Below are 25,445 nucleotides of genomic sequence, written 5' to 3' on the forward strand. Positions count from 1 at the left end.
ACCCCCATCTCCCATCTCCACTCTTACCAATGTGGACAGTCTTCTTCAACCCTCGGTCATCAGTAAGCTAGTAGGCAAGCCTTATTCTCACATTGTCTTTTTAAAAGGATTTAGAAATGCTAGATCAAACAGTGGCAATTACTTGAAAATTTGCATCCAATTTTAAGGTGTGCAGATCTTTGGATAACAGATGGCGTCCACCTAGGGTTTTCTGAAGGGGGAAATTGGGGTGTTTGTAGCCAAAATGTGTAAATTTATCTTAAAAACAGTTCCTGTGCCAGCAGATCAGTGGGCACAAATGTGATCACACCGAAGCGTGGGTATTTTAGGTGTCCCTCTGTCTTTCCCATGAGGCTGTGACAGGAGGGCACAAAACTGAGATTTGCGGGGGAAACAACTATAGTAGCTATAAGAAAAATCACACTTCTGGATTTTCGTGAGTTGAAGGATACATACGTGAAGGTGGTGTATCACTCTCGTACTGTCTGGAAGTCCCTAGCAGTTTCTACTTCTAATGCTATTTTTAAAAAGCATTTTGGACTTTAAGCGGTGAAAATGGCTGATTTTTCAGATAATAGACGTTTAGGAATGGGGAATAGCAAGTTGGGGTAAAGAAGTGACGTTGGGAATGGTTTCCAGCATCTGGATCCTTCCGTCTGTCTCCGTGTCTGGCTCTCCCTGCTCCGTTAGGAAGTGTATTTTCACGGCTCTGTCAATGGCCTTGTTAGGCCTGAGCCAGTGTCACCTCTACTACCTTTATCCTTGCTCTCTGCATCATCTGGAGCTTTGTAGGTGCTTGCTCTGATGGCTACTGCTTTTCTTTGTAGTGTCTACTCTCGGATGGTATGCGAAAAGGGCATTTTTAGAATAGTCAGTAAAATCTCTTCATTTCTGAAGTGGTGTGTACTCTTGCATGCTAGGTATTTCATGACCTGTAAATTATCACACAGATGTTCTCATTCAGTAAATGTTCTCCTCTCACCAGTTTATTTCAGAAATTCACCCCAGCTTTTGTGTCTAAATAACTTGCTGTTTGTGACCACAGTTCAGTTTCTCAGATATATGTGCATACAGTTTTTTCTTTCCATCACTTCTGTTGTGGACGTTGAGATTGCTCCCACATCCAGTCACTGCCAAGAAGGCTGCTTGACCTCTTGGTACCTGTGTGACAGTTTCATTGGAACCATGCTGGATCATAGAGTCCGCGTACTTTAATTCACGTGAGCCCTTCCTGGGGTCTCTAGAGTGGTAGTGTGTCTTGTGCTCCTGTACCCTTCCAACAACACTTGGGATATTTTGACCAATCTGCCAAGTATAATAGTTTCATTTTCCTTTTATGTTGCCTCGATTGTTAATGTGCCCCACCTCTCTTCATCTGCTTGTTGTCTTAATTATCCTCTTCTGTATATTTTTGCTCATGGTTTTTCTTTACTTTCCTGATAGAGTCCATAGGTCTTATGTTGACTTTAGCAAAGTCTGCATGTTCTGAGTATTTGTCCTTATTTAAGGCTTTTTACTCCTTCATCTACAGAAAACTTATTCATATGTGCTGTCAAAAATTTTTCTTCTTTATTTCCACTCTCTCCCTTGGAGGTGGCTAATAGTGAAAAGTTTTTACAGCCCAACAAACCTCTCCACCAACGCAATAATCCACATCAAACTGAATTAGAAAAAGCCCAGGTTTAATGGATGCCAGCACTCCTGGGTGGCCTTCCAGCCCCCTAGGGATGGAGATGAGAAGGAAGACCGGGAAAACCATGAAGAAGGGAAAGGAAGATTGGGAAGACCACGTGTTCATTCTCTGGGGGGCAGTTTAAATAGCCTGTGGGAGTGGTCTTGACCCTCTCTGGGGAGGGGTTACCGTTTGGTGGGCTTTCTCGGAGGTGGAGTCTGGACTGCGACAACTCCCAGGGGAGGGGCCTTGAGGTTAAACTTTCTACTCATAGATTCCAGACTCCTTGGATATATGGATGCCAGGGCTGGGGTGAAGCCTTAACCCAAACATTCCAGACTCTTTGGGTATAAGGGTACCAGGGGGCTGGGATGACACTTCCCACCGAACAAATAGGTTTTAATTCATATTCTTCTCTCCCCCTGGGTCTCTAAGGTGCTTTCCAGGATTTTCTTTTCCTTTTGTTTTGATTTTGCGGTGCTGGAGGCTACATCCCCTGGCCTGTACATGCTAGACACACTCTACCACTCATCCCCACTCAGAGTTCCCTTTACTTTGTAGTTTTCCCTCTTAACAATTTAGCTCTCTGCCACTTAGAGTCTGGATCATATTACTGCAGTGTCTGCTGTGGCTCCGTCGTCTAGAATGAGGCCAGCAAGCCTGCTGATTTCCGTAGTGTGCTGGCTGTTCTGTTACTCATGAACCTGTTCCAATCCATACTTACTTTTACGCGTTTTTTTGTATACCGAATAGTTATTTTCCAAAAAGCACCCTCGTACAGAAAAGCAAACATTGTGACATAATTTAGAAACCTTTTTGCCATCCTTGAAAGGGATCTTCCTTTCAGTAATGTAAGTGCTTCTACTGGAATTCTACCAGAAGCACATAGCCATTGTTTCAGAACTCCTCCAAATCAGAACTGCATGAGTACTAAACGGAGAATTCTGAATTACAAAGCTTTCATACTTTCTTCCAAACTATATCTTACTTCAAGCTGTTCTTAAAAAACAACCACAATAAAAACACAACTGGAAACTCATCTTTATCCTTAATTACTTTTTTCTCTGTTGGTTTCTTCTGAGACATCTTCTGTCCCTACAGATTTTAACATCAGTAGTCTACCATCACCTTCCTAGAATTGTGCTGGCCCCTGAGCCCCTCCCCTGGGAAGTGTCCTTCAGCCTGCCTCCTCAGTCCTCTTTCCGGCTCAGCCCTGCCCCTCCCACCTGCCTGAGAGCTTCTGAAGACCTCTTAGTCCCTCTCTGAGCAAGGCCTCAGACACCCCCTCCCTGGTGACTTTGTCCTTTGCCCGCTAGGACACTAGGTTTCCATTTCCTTTCATTTTTCCTACTCCTCTTCACTGTGTTTCTAGCTGAGCCCTTTCTTCTGCTGACTTTCAGAGGGTACAGTTTTTTTTCTGCTTATAAAAATGTTGCATGTGCTGACAGTAGAAAATGTGGACTAATGAGAAAGATGGAGTCCCTGCAGTTTCACTACTTAAAAATAGCATTTGTTTTGTTTCTTCATGAAAATGGAATCCGCCGCATAGGTATGGCCTTTACACTTGCTTTGATTTCCTCCCTATGCATAATATACATTTTCAGAACTGTTCCTCTTTTATATTGGCTATTGCTCCTATTGCTAAGCTTAAATTTTAATGAATAGGTGTAATTAAAATACTACTGAAAGGCATACAATACTAAAGTTTAACTGTTCTTTTAAGGCCTTGCTTCATTCTTTTTTGATCAAGTGTTATACAATTGAATTTTCCAATACTCTTCTTTTTACTCCCTAATCACATGGCTATGCCATTTGTTGAAGCATCATATTTAAATCATTTAATCCCTTTGTGGTACAAAGGTGGAAATTTCTGCCTGATACCCCATTTCCTGCTGGTTCCCTAATAATGATACATCATAATTCTTAAGCATTGCTTTCTTTCTATATTGTTTTGACTATATTACAAAGAATAATAAGCCTTAATTAATAAGTCTTTTGATTTTTAATTGATTAATTAATTGATTTTTAGTGCAAGTCTTTTCCTCCTAATGGAAATACTTTTCACATTTTCTTTATTTTGCTGTGTTTCATGGCCAACTCTTTCTGTACCCTCCTTCAGCCACTTAGAACCTGTTTCCAGCCATTCACTGAGGTCTATGCTTTCTTTTGACGTGTGCCTTAAGAGTGGCCCTCTGCCCTCTCTCTAGCCGGTCACAGTGACTCTCCGAGCCTGCTGCACGACGCCGTTGTACTGATGTAACCTTTGGTAGACAACTAATGGTCTCTGACATTTTCCTGCATGTTCGGATACAATGCTGCGAGTAGATTTGGGTTGAGAAGGTCTCAGGACATCTGGTCCCTCCAGATGTCTAGCCAGCGCTGGGAGGTTGCTGGAGGTTGCCGTGGTGAACCTTGGCCAGCCTTTTGATTATCATCTGCAAACTGTTCCTTTGACATTTCAGGAGTGCTGGCTCCTTCAGCGAGGTCTGTTGCTTTTATTCTTTCTTGTCTAAATGCTCTACTCCAGACAGATCTCTTCCCTCCATCTTTGCCCTGTTTGTTGTGGTTGTTGTTTGTTTGTTGACATAAGTAAAGTTATCTGGGAAGAGGAACCTCGATTGAGAAAAGGCCTGTACCTCCTTTGAGAAAAGAACTCTCTATCAGGTTGCCTGTAGGCAAATCTTTTTGTAGGGCATTTTCTTGATTTGATTCCCACCCACTGCGCGGTGACAGTCCTGGGCTGGTGGTCCTGGGCTGTCTAAGGAAAGCAGGCTGAGCAGCCAGTAAGCCGCACTCCTTCACGGACTCTGTGTGTAAGCTCTGGCCTTCAGGTTTCTGCTCTGCTTGAGTTCCTGTGTCGACTTCCTTTAGCAATGGACTGTTCCATGGACGTGTAAGGTAAGATGAACTAAACCCTCTGTTTGCTTTTGGTCATGGTGTTTATCACAACAGTGAAAACTCTGGCCAAGAAAATCCTTCATTCTCCAATGGGATTATTGACTATTGACTGTTTTCTAGGTTCTTGGTCGTTGGGGAAGAAAGGCACACAATCCAGGGTACAAACTCACTTAAACAGCTGACATTTTCAGACTTAGCAAGACACAGGCAGACTCTTGCTATTATAGAAATTGAATCATTTTCTTTTTAAAAGTTTGGGATTTTACATGATTCACTGATGACGAGGGAAAGGTCGTTTGCAGTCAGCGTGATCCTCATTGTGCTTCCTTGAGTAGAGATGTTCACCCATCACACCACACGGGATTTTCCTGTCCTCAACACTTGAGGACGAGAGGACATTCACTTCGTTACGTGCATTATGAAAGCCAGTTCACCTTGGGGCAACTGCATAGAACTGGAAAGACTAACCTACACTAACAGACGTGACCCTTGTATAGTCTTCCCTGACATCTAGTCGACGTGTGAACTGGGCCCAAATGTTCCATAAACGGCAGTTATTTGTAATAGTATGAAAAAGTAATTTAAAATACCTCAATTATGTAAAAATAGATGAGCAAAATATAGACTCCATGTGTCTGAAGCAACGATTAATAATGGTAGGATGGTTTGTTTTGGAGCAGAATGTATGAACTAGGCAATCACAGGTATTAAAAACACTTTAATATGGTAATAAATCACTTTCATTATTTAATTTCTCCTTATCTAGATTTTTAATAGCAATTTTTCTAAACCAACTGCAAAGACATTTCAAGGTATTAAATATTTTCATTATAAGTAAAATTAACTTACTAGCTATTTTGATTTGTAAATAAACAATAACTCGGAAAACAAATAGTGGTAAATCATTTTGCTGTTTGTTTGCTAAATAAGTTTGGACAGATATATTAAATACCTTGAGCCTATTTTTCTTTTCAGATCCATAAAGAAAGGGCAGTATTCAGCTGTGGGGCTTTGAAAATGTCCAGTGGGGTAAAATAAATTGCCACTTTAAATGTTCTGCGTTAATAGTAGTCAAAGAAAAAAGCTGAAGCGAAGGACCATTTGTCGCAGACTGATAGTCAGAGTCAGGGGCTCTCAGGTGAGTAGGGTGGTCACTTGGAAGTTTCCTTAACTCCAAGAGAAAGTTGGCAGAAAGCACCAAAAAAACCTGGAGGAAGACACATTTTCCTTTGGCTCCTCATTTCCAGTATACTATGAGGAAATACCCAGCTAGACAAGATTGCCTCTGCTAGTCTGTACAGTTCCAACGGGCTTCCAGGCATGTCACATTGCTGCACTGGAAAGAGAGGGTGTGTGTGCATGTGTGTAGGCATTTTCTCTGCTTCACCAAGTCAGTGGTGTTAGCCTAAGTACAGTTAAAATTTTTTATTTTATTTTATGTTGGCTGGAGGATCTTAGGGACCAAACCTGGTGTGTGCCAAGCCTGTACTCTATCACTGAGCTACATCTTCGACTCTAAAACATTATACAATTTTAGCTATTTTCTTGCGGTATAGCTCTGACTGCTTGTTACTCACCGTGGAGAAGCCTGGCTGCAAACTTGCTCCTATGACACTGTCCGCTGGGGTCACAAGCACCCCAAACCTTGGCTCAGTCAGTGACTTTGTAGATGGCCACAGTGGTGTCTGTTATGGAGGCCTCACTGGTATCCCTGTTTTTGAAGGACCTTGCTCTGCCCTTGTCCTTTTGCCTAGTTTACACGTCCCCTTTCCCTTTCCTCTTCCTTTTCCTCTTTAGTTTCTTTGCTTTTCCTTGCCCAGTGGAGAGAAACCCTAAGTCCCACAGAGAAAATAAATAATGATTTGAAGAGTTAAGCTCTCTTAAAACCTTTTCCCCTCTATTTGTTTGTGTTAAGGTCTCTTTTTCTTCCTGGAAGCTGACTGGAGTTTTGGGGGGGAGGGTTGGCTAGGGCTTTGGGCACCAGGCATTCAGCCCTGGCTTAGTCACTTCCTACCTGGGTGACCTTAAGCCAGTTATTTACTTTTCTGACTCGGTGTTCTCAACTGTGCAATAAAGATAATGTGTAACTGAGTTTGCCTTGAGTATTAAGTAATAAAGGCGGCACAGTGCTTAGTGCTGCCGGATTCGGATTCATAGGAAACATTGAATCAACAGTTGCTGATGTTGCTGTTGGAGCATTAATGTTCCAGTGATAAAGGTGGAAGCCAGCATCTCACAGAGACTATGGTTACCATTTGACAAACCCCAGGTCAGCAGTGCTTATTCACTGAACGCTCAACCAGAAAAGACAAACCAATGAAGCAGAAAGGAGGGGAGAGCTCGGTGTTATATTTAATTTGGAATATGGTAGAAAGTATGAGGAAAGAGTATGAGCAGAAGGCATAAATGATGAATGGGGGATGGCTTTTAGTGAGGATGGGGCCAAGACTTTAGCTTGAGTGGCCTTTCATATGTTTTTAGATGAATATGAATTTAAATTGGGGTTTTACAGTGACTTGAAATAAGCACACTTATATCTAAGCATAAAAGTCACATGAGTTTGTCTTGTGAGACATTTAACATTTTATGATGTTATTGGCTTTACATGGTCATCTGAAAAGGTTAACCATTGTTAAGTATGATTTTATTTGTTTGTTGGTTGGTTATCATTTTTCTTTTTAGCATTCTCTAAGTAGGAATCTAGTTTTACCGTGCTGATGGTGGCCTGGTAGCCATCAATAGGATGCTTCTGAGGATGCTGCACTGTTAAATTGAGGCAGGTTAGGAGGCAGAGAAGCTTTGCTGCTCAGGCCCTTTGGCTCTGTGCTTTTGCTGGTCCACACTCCCGCTCCACGCCGTCATCTGAAACTGGATTCTGCCAGGACGGGGGTAGAAATGCTTGTGTTGCTGAAGTAGTGCCAGGCACAGCTTTGTGCTGCATAGCACACTGTGGTAGTGTGAGCACAGAGAGAGGAGCGCCCTAACATAGCCCATGGTACTGGAGTATCCTGCCGGTGCTCTGTGATGCCAGCAGGTCAGAAGCATGTGCTACAGGGCAGTCCAGTCAAGGAGCTTTGTTGTGGTGCCTCTAGGAGGGGCCTCAGCACCCCTCCAGGTTCCCTGCAATTGAGTCGTTTGCTGTGGTGGTGATGTGGGATACCCGTCTGGATATGTGTTGCTTTTATTGGTTAATGCATAAAGCTGCCTTGGCCTATGGCAGGGCAGAATATTCTAGGCTGGAAGATACACACACACACACACACACACACACACACACACACATCTATCTATCTATCTATCTATCTATCTATCTATCTATCTATCTATCTATCTATCCATCTATCTATTGAGAGAAGGCAGAATCAAGGAGATGCCATGTAACTACTGAAGGAGAAGGATGCCAGAACCTTATCACTGTTGGACACCATTTTGTAAACGGAGACTGCTTTTTCATTCCCTGCCGCCCAGACCCGAATAATCACACAGAAGCTATATTAATTACACAGCTTGACCAATAGCTTAGGCATACTCCTAGCTAACTCTTACATCTTAAATTAACCCATTTTATTAATCTGTGTGTCGCCATGATGCTGTGGCTTGCCAGTGGTAAGGTTTGGGTGTCCTCCTTTGGCAGCTACATGGCATCTCCTTGACTCCACCTACTCTCTCTATCTCTCTACCAGCCTGGCTATATTCTGCCCTGCCATAGGCCAAAGCAGCTTTATTTATTAACCAATAAAAGCAACACATGTACAGAAGGGCATCCCACATCATGGTGGTTAAGGGGAAAGCTTCCAGAGCTTTGTTAGTTTACTTTTGGATAGGGTCTCATATCACCAGGCCGCTCTTCCTGCCTCCTCCTCTTCAGTGATGGGGTTAAAGACTTATGTCACCATGACCAGCTCATGAAACCCCGCTCTTCCACTTTTATTGAAAATGGTTTTTCCCTCACATAGTATATTCTGCTTCCGGTTTCCCATCCCTCTAGCCCTCCCAGTTCCTCTATCCCTTAACTCCTGTCCAGATCCATTCCTGTCTTTCCTTAGAAAACAGAACAGGCTTCTAAAGGATAACAGTAAAATAAAATGATATAATAAGATAAAACAAAACTAACAAATTGAAACTGGACAAAACAAATAAACAGAAGGAAAAGGACCCAAGAGAAGGCACAAGAAACAGGAACCCACTCATTTGCACACTCAGGAGTCCCGTAGAGAGTAGTTTCTTACCGGCCCCATTCTGTCTCTGTATGGAGAGAAATTGCCGAGTTTGGGGAGAAAACATGTAATATGTGTGCCTGCGTGAGTTAGAATAGCTGAGGTCAGTGTTCTGCCAGCCCTGAAGGAGAGCTGGGCCTGAGTCCCCTGGTTTGGACAGACATTTGTGATGGTGTGGTTGGCCGAGCAGTGCGCCACTGACCCTTCCTATGGTTTGGACCGCTCGACTTTGTGACAGTGTGTACTAAATCATAGTGTTGTATTTACTCTACAGCTACTCAGTCAAAGTGAGGTCAATTATTTCTGAAAAGAAAAAGATACTGGCAATACTTGGATCAAGCAAAATCACCCCTTGCTTATAAATGAGCTTCAGACTTCTTGAATAAAGGGATGCGGGAGCGTTGCTAACTACAGTGGGTTTAGGAAGAGGGGCAAATGAATTTGACATCTCATCCTCCAGACACGACTTTTCAACTTCTCATTGCGTTAACCATGGGCAACAGCATAGATCAGAAGGTAGGACGGTAATCTCCCAGAAATTCTGAGGTGTTGTAGTTAGTGTGCTAACTGAACAGAAAGCAGGCCAGAGTCATCGTGAGCAGTAAGTTGGTGGCATTCTCTCAGACAGTATGTAAGGTAATTTAGTGCATTTTACGTTCACAAATGATCAGGGCTGGCTAATCTCGCGTTTGTTTTCTAATTGCCGGTTTCCAGCACTGGCATCGTTTCTCTGTTGCTGCGGAAGCGGGGACGTCCTAACCGCAGTGCATCACACCCTCATGACAGGAGCGAATATGAAGGCCTTCGTCAGTGTGGTTGTTTCTGTAGAGAACAATTATCCAGATAACGGCAGCAATGACAGCCTTGTGGAATTAAACCAGTCAAGATCATTATTAAGCATGCAGAATTTTTATTGTGGCCTCAAAAAAACATGTTTTCATTCTTTAGTAAACATGCATAATAGCAACAAATAAAGAAAACCCATCCTCGTTAAAAACCCAAGTTCTGTAAAAAAAAAAAAAGGCACAAAAGCTTTCTGTGTTTACAGATATTTTGTTTCCCTGAGCAACAGAAAATGCAGTGCTTATTTAACTTAACGGCAGTGCCCAGAACAATGGAAGCCTGCTGATGCTTGGTAATGGCCTCCGTTTGTCCCCAGGGGAGGGACCTCCAAGTCGGAGTCCATGACATTAAACAAGTCCGTGACAGCTCTCCTACATGTTTGACCCAAAACTGTGGGTCTTGAACACGGGAAGGGGTTCTGGGAGGGCAGGTGGGCAAGGAAGAAGGAGCCTCCATGACTGCTGGACTGTTAGGAACATCCAGTCCCTGGATCCAGGGAGTTATGACAGACCCAAGTCTTCATGCCCATCCGTCTTGCTTGGTTTCTGCTGCTGATGCTGGGAGCCATTTTGCACGGCAGTTGCTTTATTTGAGACCTTAGCAACCTGGGAATATTTCTAATGGCTTATAAACCTGAACACAGATGGATTCGAGGCTGGTCCAGGACAGCAGATACCTTAGAAACACCCTAAGGAGGACTCCAGCTCAGCAGCTGTCCACGAACACTGCTATCCCTTCGGCAGCCTTCCCTGTTTGCTGGGCTCACAGGGCTACTTCCTGGGCTGTAGCCCCAGTGGACTGTTGGACTTCTGATATATATTACCAAAGACCAATATTACCAGCAAGAACCTTCACATAATAAAACAAAGCAATAAAAAAAACCCAACACTGATTGTTACTCTGCAGCTCTGCCTCCCTGACCTCTTCTGGGCACCCACTGACGTCACTTAAATGAACCATTTCATTTCTAATAGCCCCATGCCAAGTTGGTTTGTGCGCTTCTGTTTCTCAGCATTCCCCAGATGCCACATTACTCAGAGTGGTGCTTTAGCATCTCTGCAGCCTCCTGCTTGTTCTCCTGTAGCAGCCGCTCGTCCCCCTGCTGACTTCCATCTATGGCACATGTGCAGCCCATGGAGCCTGAGCCCCAAGCATTGCTGCAGGGCCTGCGAGCAGGCTGTGCCCCAGGGCTTCCATCCTCCTATGTTGCCATCTGATGTTGTTTTGTTGAAGAGGGAAATTTAAGCACTTTCACGAGCAGGACAAAATTATATAGCTTTATGTTCTAGAAATACGTGACTGTTACTTTAATGTAACTCGTGCCTATTCTGAAACAGTTTCTGAACTCGGTTCCATTTGCTATCGTGTCACATAGACATGATGGCAGGGTATGGTGGGGGTTGGAGGACAATGTTCTTGAGTTGGTTCTCTCCTACTGAACTCAGGTCCGGCTCATGGAGGAAGTGCTTTTAGCTGCTGAGCCGCCTCGCTGACACCTGATTGGCTGTTATATTCTCCCAGCAGACAGTGACATCATGTTGATGTTTGCCTAGGGAATGCTCTCTTGTCTGAGACATAATACTTTTCACTACCTTGTATTGTTAAAGATGCAGGGTCATTTGTAATAGCCCAGGGACTTTCCTCAGTGTGTACATTAGGGGTCTTGTGTGCTGGCATTGGGCGGTGTCTGCATAAGGTTTAAGCATCATCAAATCTGCTCCATTACATTCTTATTTGAGGTTATTTTGAGGGTCAGAAGTACTTATCTTCATAAAGTAAAACAAAAATTATTTATTTGGTCATCCTCTTGGATTTAAAATACTAGGATTATGACACTTGAAGCCCTTAATGAGTACAAATTAGCACCCATCTTTTAGACACTGTTTTACCTGGGTTTGGTTGATGTTACAACTAAGCAAGGCTCTTACTAGTGTTCCAGAAATAAGGTACTGGATCCAACGGGTAAGCCAGTTTCATTAACAACTATTTCTAAGTCTCGGACTTTTAGAGTCTATCTTCCTATTACTAGAGGGGGAGAACATCTCAGTAGGCTCCCGGAAATAAGGTAGAGCCCTCATTCCCACAGTAGTGCCTGGTCTAGAAACCTTCATTTGAATAGTCTGTTAAATCCCTTGACTGTTCAGATTCAATTACAGATTCTGCTTCAAGCCCCTCTCTCTCCTGCCCCAGTCCCACTCTTTATGGGTCACTGCAGTTACTTTTGATCTTTGCTTCCCAGTCCAATCCAGTCACACAGCCCAAGTAGCCTCCTGTAAAACACACAGCTCCATCCTTCAGGAAGATACCCAGATGGATGTACGAGGTGTTTCTCGGAGTTGTGCCAGCTTATATGCTAACAGTGATGTAGTTGGGGTTTTCTTCGGGGTGCCAACCGGCTCCCAAATAAAGACACGGATACTTATTATTAATTATGAGTGCTCGGCTTTAGCTTAGGCTCGTCCCTCTAGCTTAATTTAACCTGTTTCTTTTCATCTAACTTTTGCCTCGAGGTTTTTTTTTTTAATTAACCTTTCTTTGATTCTGTATGCACTATTTTCCTGCTTCCTCCATGTCTGACTGGCCCTGTCGTCTCCCTGGATCTCTTTTAATTTCTTCTTCCTTTATCTTTCCCTCTGTCTCTCTTGAACCTAGATTCCTCCTCCTACTTACTCTTCCTGCCTGCAAGTCCTGCCTATACCACCTGGAGAGCTGTTGACCATTTAGCTTTTTATTAGACCAGTCAGGTGCCTTAGGCAAGCAAGGTAAACAAATGCAGCACATCTTTACACAGTTAACCAAATTCTCTGTAAACGAATGCAACACATCTTTACATCGTTAAATATTCCGTAAACAAATGCAACACATCTTTACATAGTTAAACTAATATTCCACACAACACAGTGATGTAGAATGCCTGCTTATATTTGGTTTAAACTCTACAGCGTACTAGAGATGTGTTTTGAAAGAATAAAAGTAGGCATTCCCGAAAGCATAGCCGAGTAAGCACCCTGTTTTAAAATAAACTTTTGGCACAAATCCTTGAGACTTTCTGCTCTGTGATGTGCTATTTCTATACTTAAGAATACTGTGGGAATCTTGCTGGGGAGCGCTGCAGTCTGTGGGCCTATCTTATAACTTGCTTAGCTTTGCTAGCCACATCTGCTTTACATAAATCTAGCTAGAGCCTCTGCTTGCAGGAATTCTTCAGCCTAATTAAAAGTTTGAGCCACAGCACATGTGCAGACTTGGAAAGGCTCCTGGAAGTGACATGTGTCAGAAGATGTAAGCAGTATCAAGTTAGCTGCACTCTCTCTGCTTCTAGTATTTTCTAAGTGCGTGTCACCTCGTGTAAAAGACACAGAAGAAGGAATTGTGAAATGCTTTGTCTTCATCTTGTTCTGTATTGGAGTCTGGGTGGTAACTCCTCAGCTGGGAAGATCTCCTTGTGTTCTCCTTTTACCTTGAATTTTCTCCCTCTCTGGGGATTCAAAACTTCAAGGACTTAAAAAGAAATGCTTTAATTCCCCTGGAAGAACATTGAATGATTGGGTGAGTCAACGCATAATCTCATAAGGCAAAGAATATATTCATTAAAAAACTGAAATTATAATTAAATATACTTAAGTTTGTATTTTGTTGTCATATTTTCTGTGTGTGTTTGCATGCATAAGTATATACACTTGTTCGTGGTTCATGTGAGTGTAGAGACCCAAGAACAACCTTGGGTGTCAATTCCCAGGGACCTTCTACCATTATGTTTGAGACAGTCTGTCCTCTTATTGTTCTGGAACTTTACAACATAGGCCGTCATAGCTGTCATGTCTTCCAGGAATCTGTCTGTCCCTGCCGCCCACATGGCTGTCTCTGACTCCTGGCTTTTTCTGAATGTAGGTGCTCACACTTTCAAGGACAGGGCTTTACTGATTGAGTGATCTCCCTAGTCCCAAGTCTTATTCTTATTAATTTGGAATCTACTTAAAATTTCCAATGGGACTTTCTAAATTTAAGACCACTCCAATTTCATTGAAATTTTATACCAAAATTTTGTACATTTCAATTTTAATTAGAATATTTTAGCAGTTATACAAAGGTTATCTTTCTGGTTTTCCTAGAACTATTATTATCACAAGATAAATAAACTGCTATGTCCTATAGTTAATTATTGTGGATGTCAAAGTACAGAATTCTTTCTGTAGCTAAGGAGAAATGAACTTTGATGTTTCTGTTAGAACTTTTGTAAATGTATTTTCATATTTACAGTTATGACAGCACTTTAGTATATTACCTATGACTTCTGTGTCAAAAGAGCCATTAGTGTCTCCCCATTAGTGTCTGTTAGATTCATGTAGAAGGTTTTTAAGTCGTTGATCCTGCACTTGGAGTTTCTGCTGCAACGGACCTAGCCTGTTGCTGATGCTGCAGAACACACTATGAGAATCACTGACTTTGAATTCGTGTAGTTTTCAGAAATGGCGAGTTTGAGATATACAAGAACACACGGAAGGCTTTCCGTAGATTCTAATATTCGCCCAGTTGGAAGTTGTCTTTTAAGCACACATTCTTTCTTGCTGTTTTCTAAGTGTCATTTTCCCTCTTTTTAAAATCTATGGCATTTACAGAATGGCTGGTATCCCCCGGTAAATACCCAGGCGCACATTGACTGCTTTGGTAACTGGACAGAGCGAATGGAACATCCTCAGTCACTTTTGCCATTGGATTTGGCATCAGAATTAGGAAGTAGTTATAAACAGGCTTCTAAAAGATATAGATAGCTCAGTGCCTGGTGATTACTTGTTGTTCAGTGAGTTAAATGTCAAATGGCTGCTTAACGATTGTCACCATTTCTATGTTCTTTATACTCATGTGGTGTCTACCATTGTAGATGGTTTAACCCTTCTCCCAGCAAGAACTGCAGAGAAATTAAAACTGAATTAAGCTTTTGCCAGACTTACTTGCTAGTGGCACTTAATTACTTATTAGACCCAGGAGTAGCAACTGAAAGTCCCTTTAGAGACGTCTAGGGTGCATTTACTCAAGCTGGCCTTGCAAACACTTCTCAGTCTGTCTCTGTCCTTGTCCCTCTTTGTCTCCCTTCCTCCCGTGCTTTCTGGTGTGTGTACAGGTGCATGTGAAGACGAGAGACATCCTTGCTTATACTCTACCACATCTTTAAGACGGGGTTTCTCACTGAGTGTAGCAGATTGACTAGATAGCTGACCAGTCCTGGGGATCCCTGCGCTGGACATTGGGGTTAGCTTAGAGATGTGCACACTTTTACTGTGTTATCAGGAGTAGGATTATTTCCATTCTTTGTTTACAAATTCACAAGAATTTCCAATTATTTCTTACAATTCCAAAATAACTGATGTCTTTAATCTAAGTTATTCTATTATTAGTAAAAACTTGGGAGTCAGAAATTGGGATTAAATACCCGATAAATTAAAAAAGGAGTTGAGAAACAGTCAGCTGACCCTGTTCTCCACTTTTCTCAGATTGGAAAGCCCTCAAGTCTCTAAATCCTTCCCTACTGCTTCCTGTAATCTCTCTGTCTGACTCCCTCCCTGATCCTTCAACATCTCTATGGCAAATTCTGGCCAGCTATGAACACTGACTCTGTCCTTTGATTCAAGGTTTAACTTTATTGGCAGTCATGGAGTATCATTGCAGACAAATCTCCTGCTGTTTGTCTTAGAGTTCTATTGTTGTAGGAAAACAAACTTGAACAAAAGTTGGGAAAGAAGGAATTTCTCTCAGCTCACAGTTCCACCTCACCGCCCTGCCCTGGGAGAACTCGGGCAAGAACTTGAGGACTTAAACTGAAGAGGTTCACTGCTTGCTGGCTTATTTCTCTAGGGTTGCTCAGTCTGTTTTCCTAAAACACCCAGGACCACCTGCCCAGGGGCACCACCACCCTAGTGCGTGGGCCCTTCCACATCACTCGCCGACCAAGAAAATGTACCGCAGACTTGCCTACATGCCGATCATACGCACACAGACTTGCCTACATGCCGATCATATGGAGGCATTTTCTCAATTAAGATTCCCTCCTCCCACGTATGTCTCTAGCTGGTGACAAATTGTGACAAATTGATATAAAACTAGCCAGCATACTCACATAGCTTTGAAATGTTACTTTCCCAGCTATTTCAGCTCAGTGGAAAACATTTATAATATCAAAAGTTGCTGGACATGGTAGTGTACATCTTAAGTCCTATCACTCTGGGGCAGAGGCAGGAGGATCTCTGTGAGCCTGGGGCCAGTTTGCTCTTCATCTTGAGTTTCAGGCCAGCAGAGCTGCAAAGACCCTGTCTTGAAAGAGAGAGGGAGGGAGGAAGGGAGGAAAAGAAGGGTTCATTGAATAAATCACTGGGAACGCTCAATTTCTCACCTTGTCATTTCAAAGATCTCTTATTTTTCTTTGGCAGTTGGTCTACTGATTACAGCAGATAAGAGTTACGGTAGATCACCAAATTACTTGTTTATGTCAGTCTTCACAAAGATGCCTTCACAGAGAAAATGGGGAAAAGAGTTTGCATTTTCAAGTAGAGGGAAGCTCAGTTCCTTTTCTGGTACGACCAGCATGTCATGGATTTAGTTTATTACGTGGTTTTTAAGTTGCTCCTGCTTGCTTGACCCAGACATTGATGGCAAGACTGGATTACGTAACTTTTAGTCTTGCCCAGAAAGGTGTTCTAAGCAGGCAGGTTAGGGGGATTGAGTGCAGCTGTGGGCACCCTGAGTCTGAGTCTATTGGAGGACACTTTGTTCATGTCTTTCATGTTCTTTCATGACTGTCGTGAAACTGAGCTCTTGGCTGTTGAGTCAGATTCTTAGTCTAATGAGAAGCCATCATCAAAGTGTCAATGTTCACTAAACTCCCAATGCAGACTTCCTAGGAAAATCAGACAGCCCTTAAATAAGATGCCAAGACTGTGAGACAAGAGCAATCAGGACCCTGAACCTGAGTCCTCAGCCAGGTTTTGTCCTGTACCATGTTGCCTGAAATTGCGGTTGTTTTTGATAAACCCACGAACAGCCTCCTCTCTAAACAGTTAATACTAGAGGAAGGACAGGTGAGCAGGCTCAGCAGGTGACAGTGTGGCTGGTTGAGTGCAGGGAAGGGAGAGGGCTTAAGGAGGTCCCTCAGGCTGTTCTCCTTCCAAGGTCTGGGACATAGCTGGGGTGGGGCCCAGCAGGGCCTGGAGCAAAGAGAGCAGATGCAGTCGGAGGAAGTGGGAGTGTGGAGGAGGCTTGACCTGGTCTCTCTTCCTGCCTCTCCAGAGATCTGCTCCTCATCCTGAAAGACTTAGAAAATGTGCAGGAGCCCCAGCTTCAGCCCGAACTTTTTCCCCTCCGAGCTACGCTATGAAGTGTGGATCTTGAAAAGACTGCTCATAAGAATGAAGAGCTGTAAGTTAGATGGGACGGACTTGCATTTCTTTTGAATCCTATTACTTTGGTTGCCCACTGCAGTTGAAGAACCCTGTCTTGGGTGCTGGTAGAGCATCTGCTTGGCCAGCCCCCGGCTCTGAGTCTCAGCTGTCTTCCCTACAGTGTGACCTTGACCCCGAATGGCCTTGCCTGCTCTGGACAGCTGCCCTGACCAGGCTTATTCTGGTTTGACTCCATTGGGCATTTATGTCTGTGTTTTTGTCTCAGTACTGTGTAGAAAAGCAGGTTTTCAGAAAATAAGGAATGGGGGACGTTACCCTCTTGGATATTCTTCCCGGAATTTCCCATTTCTAGAGTTCTTTGCAGCAGTTACTGTTATGTAATTTAGCCACAGCCATGTTTCCATAAATGCCTGACACCCCGAAGCTTCTTAATTACCCTTGTTTAGTTCCTGGCCTTCCTTGGTGATGGAGTGTCTACTGCGTGAGTTTTTGTTTTGTCTTTTGTTTATTTGTTTTTAGATCTGAGTAATTTTTCAAGTTTTATCCATATGCTTGTTTTTTAACCCAATAGTAATACTTTATAAATTTGGAGTCGTATAGCATCCTGAGAGTATGAAAGGACTTCAGGGTAGAACTTTTCCCTAAGCTAATGTGTTTACCTGGGTGTAATTTCACTTTGCATGTTCTTAGGGTAGATAAGCCAGATGACTGCTGGTTAAAAATGTTTGTTTTTTTTCCTGAGGGAAGGTACTTCAGAAGTGGTCAAAACAGAACTTTGTAGGTGTTCCCTGCAAGCCTCTGTTGTGCGGTCATCCTTTCCAGTTACATTTCTTTGGAGGGCACAGGCTTGTTGATCTGCACCACTGCTTCAGAATAGCAGTGAGGGGCTGTCCAAAGCCTAGGGAGAGGGAAGCGGTTTCCCTGGTCGGCCTCAAACCTGTCCACTTCCGAAACTTTTGCTGTTTCTTTTACTTTGAAGACCAAAGTCAGATCCCATCACTTTCACATTTTGCATGTTGTTAAGTTATCTTCTCTGCATAGTCTTCAGTGGGGCAGTGTATTGACCCATGAATGATTGGTTTCACACACGAAATCAAGAAATAGAAATTCAAGTCTGGAGACAAAACTAGATGTGTTTCTCAGTGTTCCTCTCTGGGACTTGACCACTGTTTGAGACCTGAGATGGGAGTGGGGTAGCTCTTTTAAGATGCAGTTTCAGTAGCTGCTCATGGTAGCTGTTAGCCATAGTTAAAACCAGGTGGTTTAGCTTTCACTGTGGTGAAGATCACCTGGGTACCACAAAACTGGGACTCCATTATGGCCACATGAGCACACCCCACCTAACTCTGAGTTGTTTGATTTGACACTTTTCCAGCCACCCCTCACTTCCTCATTTTGAAAGATTATTGTTAGGAATTGGCTCTCTGCCAATGCAAAAATCCTAATCAAGCCAAATCACAACAAGCCAAATTTAAAAATATACAGGTTTAATGGGATTCCTGCGCTCTCCGGTGGCCCCAAGGGGAACGGGGATGGGAGTGGGGATGGGGAGGGCACGACCATGAGAGAACTTTCCGGGGAAGCTGTTTAAATAGACTGATTGGCGGACTTGTCTTGACCCTCCTCCAGGGAGGGGTCAAGGCTTGACGGGCACAGGGACTTACAATTATTGCTTGAGTAACCATCACAGAGGCACAGATTTGGTTCCCTGTGGTGGGCCATGTTCCCCAGTTTATTTGTGATGGGTGTGAAGAAAGTGTTTCTGTCACCACCATGGGAAGAACAGAGGGGTACCTTGTTTTAAGCACTGTGGTAAGGGAGTAATGTTTGGGGTTTTGGGATCCATAGAACTTTCTTGATTGTGGCATGCAGGATGGATAAAAACTCTCCAAACTTTGGTAACTGGGGGGTGTTTGCAATGTGGTGTGAGCCTGCCTTTCCCTGTGGTAAGCTCCTGTCTTGACTGAAGGATCTTTAGCCCCACCCCTGCTGTGGGCTTGCTCTACCTGACCATTGTATGACTCTGCCCCAGGGTGGCCATTGCCTTTCCTAAGGGTGGTGTCCAGTTTTCCCCACCCAAAGAGCATTTTAGCCCTGAGACCATTTCTGTAAATATTAAAAATGGAGATGAAGATGCCAGTGAGGGAAAGTTGGAAGCAATTCCTAGTTCCTGAGGACAATTCTAGCATGGAATTGCAACAGCTTAAACGGACACAAAGGTGGGAAACTGCTGCTGAGGGATCCAGCTGTGCCCAGTAGTGGAGTGACTCAGACAGAGAGGAATTGTTGGGCTATAAAGTGACCAGATTGCCTTTCGGTTTCTTTTTCTGCCCCATCAAGGTGCCAGATTGTTCTGTTTTCACCAAATGTAAATCAGATGCCTTATTTATTATGGTATCTGATGTTCAAGTTCTATATGTTGCTGTAATTCTTCTGAGGTGTGAGCGCACATACATCTATGAAGATAGAAGGAACTTTAGACAGTCTTTGTAATTCTACAGGGCTGGTTAAGCATCACATTTGTATGTATATGTATCTCTCTATATAGCATTGCCTTAATTGTGGAGAGATTCTGAGGTAGCTTGAACAACCATCTAAAACGTGTTTTTTGAGATCTGATTATATCACGTTAATTTAGAATTTGCAATGACAAATTATGAGTTTGTAATAAGTGTACTAGACTGAAAATTTCTTCGCATATAGTAAGTCCAGTATTAAGCAAAAATTCAAAAGTGACAAAGTTATGAGATGTAAATATAATTAAGTCTTTGGAGTACTTTACCATGTCCTCAGAATAACCAACTGCTACCTTTCCTCTCGTCATTATATCAGGGTACCCATGTATCTTTATTGGTGGTAGCAAATGGAGTCTTTAAACTATGAAGTAAAACAGGCCTCTGATTTTCCTACTCATCCTGGTCAGGAACGTCTGAGGACACTGAGGCACACTTGAGACTCTGATTGCAGCTCATTCTGCATCGTTGCTAGAAGGACAGCTCGGATTGACGAGAGTCCTAGTCAAGCATGTCACGGTACGGGTGAGAATGAAGCAAGACTGGTGTGGCCCCGTTGCGCCACGGGCGGCATTATGTCCTAGTAATGGAATGCAGCTTCCTTGACTTGCGGTTATTTCTCTGAATTCTTCCTGTAAGAAACTAAAAGGAGACAGGTTGCTCAACTAGAATAATCAAAGGTGAAATGTGATTCTTTCTGATATTCTCAGTGCCAGGTAATGAACAAAAGACTTCTTCAAGGTGGTTCCGCGTGTCTGACTCTGAGCAGCTCAGTGTATTAAACGTTTTCTCCTGGCTGACAGTGGAGCGTCTGTGTCTGTTTTAGCCCTCAGATGGGAAGCCTGCTGTCAGCAGCCATCCCATTCCGTGGCTCAGCACGAGGGTTAGACACAGGCACAAGACGGGGGCCTGCTCTCAAGCTCAAGTCTGAGGAGATGAAGGAATATTTTAAGAAAAGAAGGAAATGGGTGACGATGAACATCGTGTCATGCTTAAAGGCGAACCGTGCTGGTTGGCTGAGAGCTCAGGCATCCAACACAAAAACCAAAGGCCATGGAAGATGACTTCGTAAGCAGGATTGGCTTATAAAGATGTGTAGAGAAAAAGAAATGACTTAGCAATGCAGGTACAGTCAATTTGGATTTCCTCTTGTGTATGGACTTCGAAATGACAGCCAGAGCGTGGGTGGGAGCTGTAGTGTGGAAGGCTAGGAGAACAGACCTGCGCAGAGCGACCATGCTGAGAGGGATCTGAGCCTGGGACTCCACCTCGGAGACCAGAAGATGCAGAGAGATTCTTTCCGAATTATTACCTCATTTTTGTCTTTGATTATTTTAGTGATTTCTTTACTAAACACCTGTGCTTCTTTGCTCTCTCTCCACCTCTTCTCCCTCCTCTTGTCCTGGGTCTTTTCAACATGCCAAGATGGAATCCAGGACCTTGGACTTGGTAAGCATGTATGTACTCTTCCAAAGAGCTTCATGTCCGGCCTTCCCACCCCATTCTTCATTCTTCGAACTTCAACTTGATTGCTGTTATAGGACAGATCTCAGCGTGGTGCAGAAGGGCCTCTGTGGGCCAGAGCCAGGTGAAGGGGGCGTCCTAGAGATTGGCAGGGTTCACATGCTAAGATGGGTAGACCCTGTGGCAGTCTGCCAAGACCCTGAGACCAGGAGGCATGGTGCTTTCCTCCCAGGGCCCTTGGTTTTCACTGCATGTTGTATCTTGTTGATCAGAAGAGCGTTTTTCATTAACTTAGCATTCGCAATTTTATTTGAATGCTATAATTTACTAGAACTTCAAAACAGCATTAAACCCTTTAGAAGAAATGTACATTTATGCAGTCAGCTGTGTCACCGGACTGAATTCCTTCTGGCAAGTGGAAACAGGGTGTATGTGAGAGAGGAGGGAGGGGCAGAAGAGAGCAAGTTGGGAAAATACTTCTAAAACAAAACATTTTTGTTTTCAGTCTTCTTTTCGCAGAAGCATTTCCACAAATGTATCCATCTCACGCTAAACCAAATCTTGAAAGTTTAAGAAAAACAACTCCTCATAAAATCATGGATAGTCATACAATAGCTAAAATCTAAAATATCAGTTGTATGAAAACCAGGAATAAAGCTGGGCGGGAGTGGTGCACACCTTTAATCCCATTGCCCAGGAGGCAGAAACAGGCGGATCTCTGTGAGTTTGAGGCCAGCCTGGACTACAAGATGTAGTTCCAAAACAGGCTCCAAAGCTACAGAGAGAAACCCTGTCTCAAAAAACAAACACAAAACAAAAATAAAAATAAAAAAGGGAAAGAATGGTCTAAGTTATAATTTAGTTTTTGAAGAATATTCCACTGAACATTGTGTAGAGAAGATATTTCTGGTTCTCGATACAGGTTTTTAGACAGCGTCTGTATCCTCTTACTTGCACATTATACAGATGAGACCTAAAAATAACTGTATTTTAATGAGGACAAGCAATCAGTTAAAGTGTACAAACTAGGGATAATGTATGAAGTAGTCTCTTTTCATCATATAAAACATAAGGAAATCCAGTCAGGACTAGTGGGGCATGCCTTTCATCCCAGGACTCGGGAGGCAGAAGCTGGTAGATCTCTCTGAGTTCAGGGCCAGACTGGTCTACAGAGTGAGTTTCAGGACAGTCAGGGCTACACAGAGAAACCCTGTTATTCTGGGTCTTGGTTTTGAAATTGTAATTTTTATAAAACTTAAGTGTGTTATTTTTTTAAAGTAAAAGTTAAAAAATAGACCTGAGTGATATTCTGAAATTAAGATAATAACATTCTGCAAAAAGATGATTCAAGCCAGTGGCTTGAGAAAGGATGGAGTTTCTTTAGTTCAGTTGTGGTAACGCTGTGAAACATGGTCGCAGCCATTATCAGACAGGTGTCGGCCTGTAGACTGTTCTCAGGTCTCTGCTGCCTGGATGGACAGATTTTGTCAAGCGGTGCGCCTATGCACTACATCTGCCCACTGTGACTGTTCATTCTGAGGGTGTGTGTAGCCGTTTTTAACACACTGAGCTCTAGTGTGGCTAATCGGAGTGTTGTGCACGGATGCCTACCTTCTCGTTCCTAATGGCTTTATGGCGGTGTTGTCAGTTTCTAAACTGGAGTGGACAGTGTTCAACCTGACGCTCTCCCGAGAACAGCTCGAAGGAGCAACAGGGCCTCCCTGAAACCACAGTGCCGAAACTGTCGTCAGCCACAGTTCTAAGACCTAGGAGTGATGTGTGTTCAGGTGGAACTGCACCTCACAGCCCCCCCAAACCCTGCCCAGTCTCAGAAAGCCTACAAAACAGTGGCTCCCTGTCCCCCGTACTCAAAACCACACCTCCAGGGACTTAAAGGCCTCATAAGGAAAGACTGTGATATTGTCAGGTTCCTTCTCCCCATCTCCTCTCTGAGAATACAATGACAGCTCCCAGAACAGCAGCCTCTGCCCTCAGGAACCCAGCGAGTCCCTGGGAAGTAATAGCTGTTGAATCTGTTGCTTGCTCTGTCTGTGAACATCAAAGTCACAGAAGTTCTGTCTAAAAGACCGCTATTTTCTCTCATACTTTCTTCAGAAAGCTGCTTGGTGATGTTAAATGTGAGCATGTGCTAGGCTCTTTGAAAACTGGCATTAAGTATACAGCGGCAGAGACTGTCCCGTCATCCAGCCTGCTGACGGCAGGGCTGAGAGCAAAGGCATGGTTGCTGTTATAGTATACTGCATTTTTCTTTTTTTTTTTTTTTATATAGTTTTCTCTTCTACTCCCAAGAGCTGCTTTGAAGGCTATAAATTATTAAAAGCATATTACTTAAATCAGTATTTATTAAAAGAGACATTAAACATATGTGTAATTAATGTTTGATGATTTTCCAGCTCAAAGCTGTCAGCTTTCCTCTCGGCCTGTACATTTACTGAGGTGCCTTACACTGGATGGGGTTAAGCAGGCTGTAACGTGTTCCAGATGAGGAATTGATTCGCTCAACCACATGCTAATAATGTCTGTTGTATACCTAGCCTAATTCCACATAAATATGTGTGAAAAAAATAATTAAAACTTGAAACAGCCTGATTCAGACTGGGTTCTTTTTCTAGAAAATCATTCATTCCTATGGTTACTAACCAAGCTTTCAAAAGCTTAGGGCCCATCTTATAAATGAAACACAAATGCACACTTAATTCTGTTGGCAGAAACCTTTACCGTTCATTTAGAAAGTATAGCTTTATTCTCTCTGCCTGGCAGCCTTGCTTTTCCCTTTCCTGCCTAGCTATTGGCCATTCGGCTTTTTATTAGACTGACCAGGTGCTTTAGGCAGGCAAGGTGAACCAGATGCAACACGTCTTTATATAATTAAACACATTATTGTCAAAACTTCGTCTTAATTTGCTTTCTACTGCTGAGATAAACACCATGACCAAGAGCAACTCGGTGAAGAAAAGGTTTATTTCAGCTTTCAACTCTCAGGTCACAATCCGTCATCAAAGGAAGTCAGGGCAGGAACTCCAAGCAGGAACGTGGAGGCAGGAACTGAAGCAGAGGCCTTGGAGAAAAGCTGCCTATTGGCGTGCTCCTCATGGTTGGCTCAGCCTGCTTTCTTACACACTCCAGGACCCCTAACCAGGGGTGGCACCACCCACAGTAACCTAAGCCCTCCCAAATCATCTTCAATCAAGAAAACACACCCCACAGACTTGGTGCAGTCAATCTGATGGAGGCATTGCCTCAATTAAGATTTCTTCTTCCCAGACGACCCTAGTGTGTGTCAGGCTGACATAAGAACTAACAAGCACAGTACTTATTTCCTGCTTTTATTTTAGTATGCTGCCAACACTGATGTGTTGGCATCAGATGTCAGTTGTGAAGGATAGAGCATTATTTCTTCCTAATGACAGGAACTCACTGCTGCTTCTGCTGGTTGTGTGGAAGGATTTCCCAGCATGTGTTCCTCAGGCTCAGAATGCTAGCAGAACGATCCTCAAGAGAAAGTGGGGTCTATGGCAAAGCCAGGTGGAGGGATTGGGCTTGAATTTGGTGGTAGATCATGTGCCTTGGATGTGGAAGTTCCTAGGTTACCCCCAAGCATGTTTGTATGCGTGTGCGATTTCTCAGTCTTCATTGTGCCACACACTAATGACTCTGAGACTTTCCGAGACACCAAACGCCAGGTCTCTTACGCACACGAAGCTTCTGCAGCAGTCTGGGCATTGTGCACTTCTCCCACGCTCCAAGGACTGCCAGTGCAGGGTGCTTTCCCATCACAGGGATAGCAGAGAGTGTGGAGATGCCCACAGTACTACCCACTTTTGCTGACCGTAGCAGCTTAATTCTGAGAAGTAAGAAACCATTCACACTTGGAGAATTTTAAATTACAAATGAATTAATCTGTAACAAATTGAAGCCCAGTGCAGGCTATCTGGAGTCTGAGGCAGCACACTGAAAAGACACTCAGATAGTCCATGAGGGAAGAAGAGCCAATGTCATCCACTAAGGAAGATGGAAGCTGTCACCGCAGCGCACACTCTTTTGCATTCCATAAGCCTGCATAAATATTATTAAGTGCTCAAGCCTTCAATTAAACAGTCTTTCTTTTTAATTGCCTTTAGTAATTCAGGTATCAATCATCATATTTCTAGGTCTCCATATGTGTCGCTAGTGATTTCATTACACCCCAGTCTTCACTAACACTGTCACTAGAAATGAAAAATGGGGGAGAGCACAAACCTTCGAGCAGATTGAATTTGCGATGACTTACGATGCCTCTAATTGCCAGTCACTTGAAGCCACAGTCTACGGAGATGAGAAAATCTAGACCTAAGGTGAAAAAGCTTAAAACAATTAACAACATAGGTGGGCCGTTTCCCACTTGGGCCGCATTGGTACCTGCTCGCCGTTGTGTGCACTGAGC

The 25,445-nt window shown here is 43.3% G+C and overlaps 1 protein-coding gene across 17 annotated transcripts in view; it reads left to right on the forward strand.

Moving 5' to 3' along the window:
• The window catches only part of Pkp4 (plakophilin 4), a 208,356-nt gene that overhangs the window by 32,122 nt on the left and 150,789 nt on the right, over positions 1-25,445 (forward strand). Inside the window, exon 2 of one of the 17 annotated variants that reach the window (XM_085681087.2) lies at positions 16,912-17,040. The exons of the other annotated variants lie outside the window; for them this stretch is intronic. The gene's annotated coding sequence lies outside the window, so the exon portion shown is untranslated. The remainder of the gene's footprint in view (positions 1-16,911; positions 17,041-25,445) is intronic. 17 annotated transcript variants of the gene reach the window in all.

Source organism: Myodes glareolus, chromosome 21, assembly GCF_982192425.1.
Source record: "Myodes glareolus chromosome 21, mMyoGla1.1, whole genome shotgun sequence".
Classification (NCBI taxonomy): Eukaryota; Metazoa; Chordata; class Mammalia; order Rodentia; family Cricetidae; genus Myodes; species Myodes glareolus.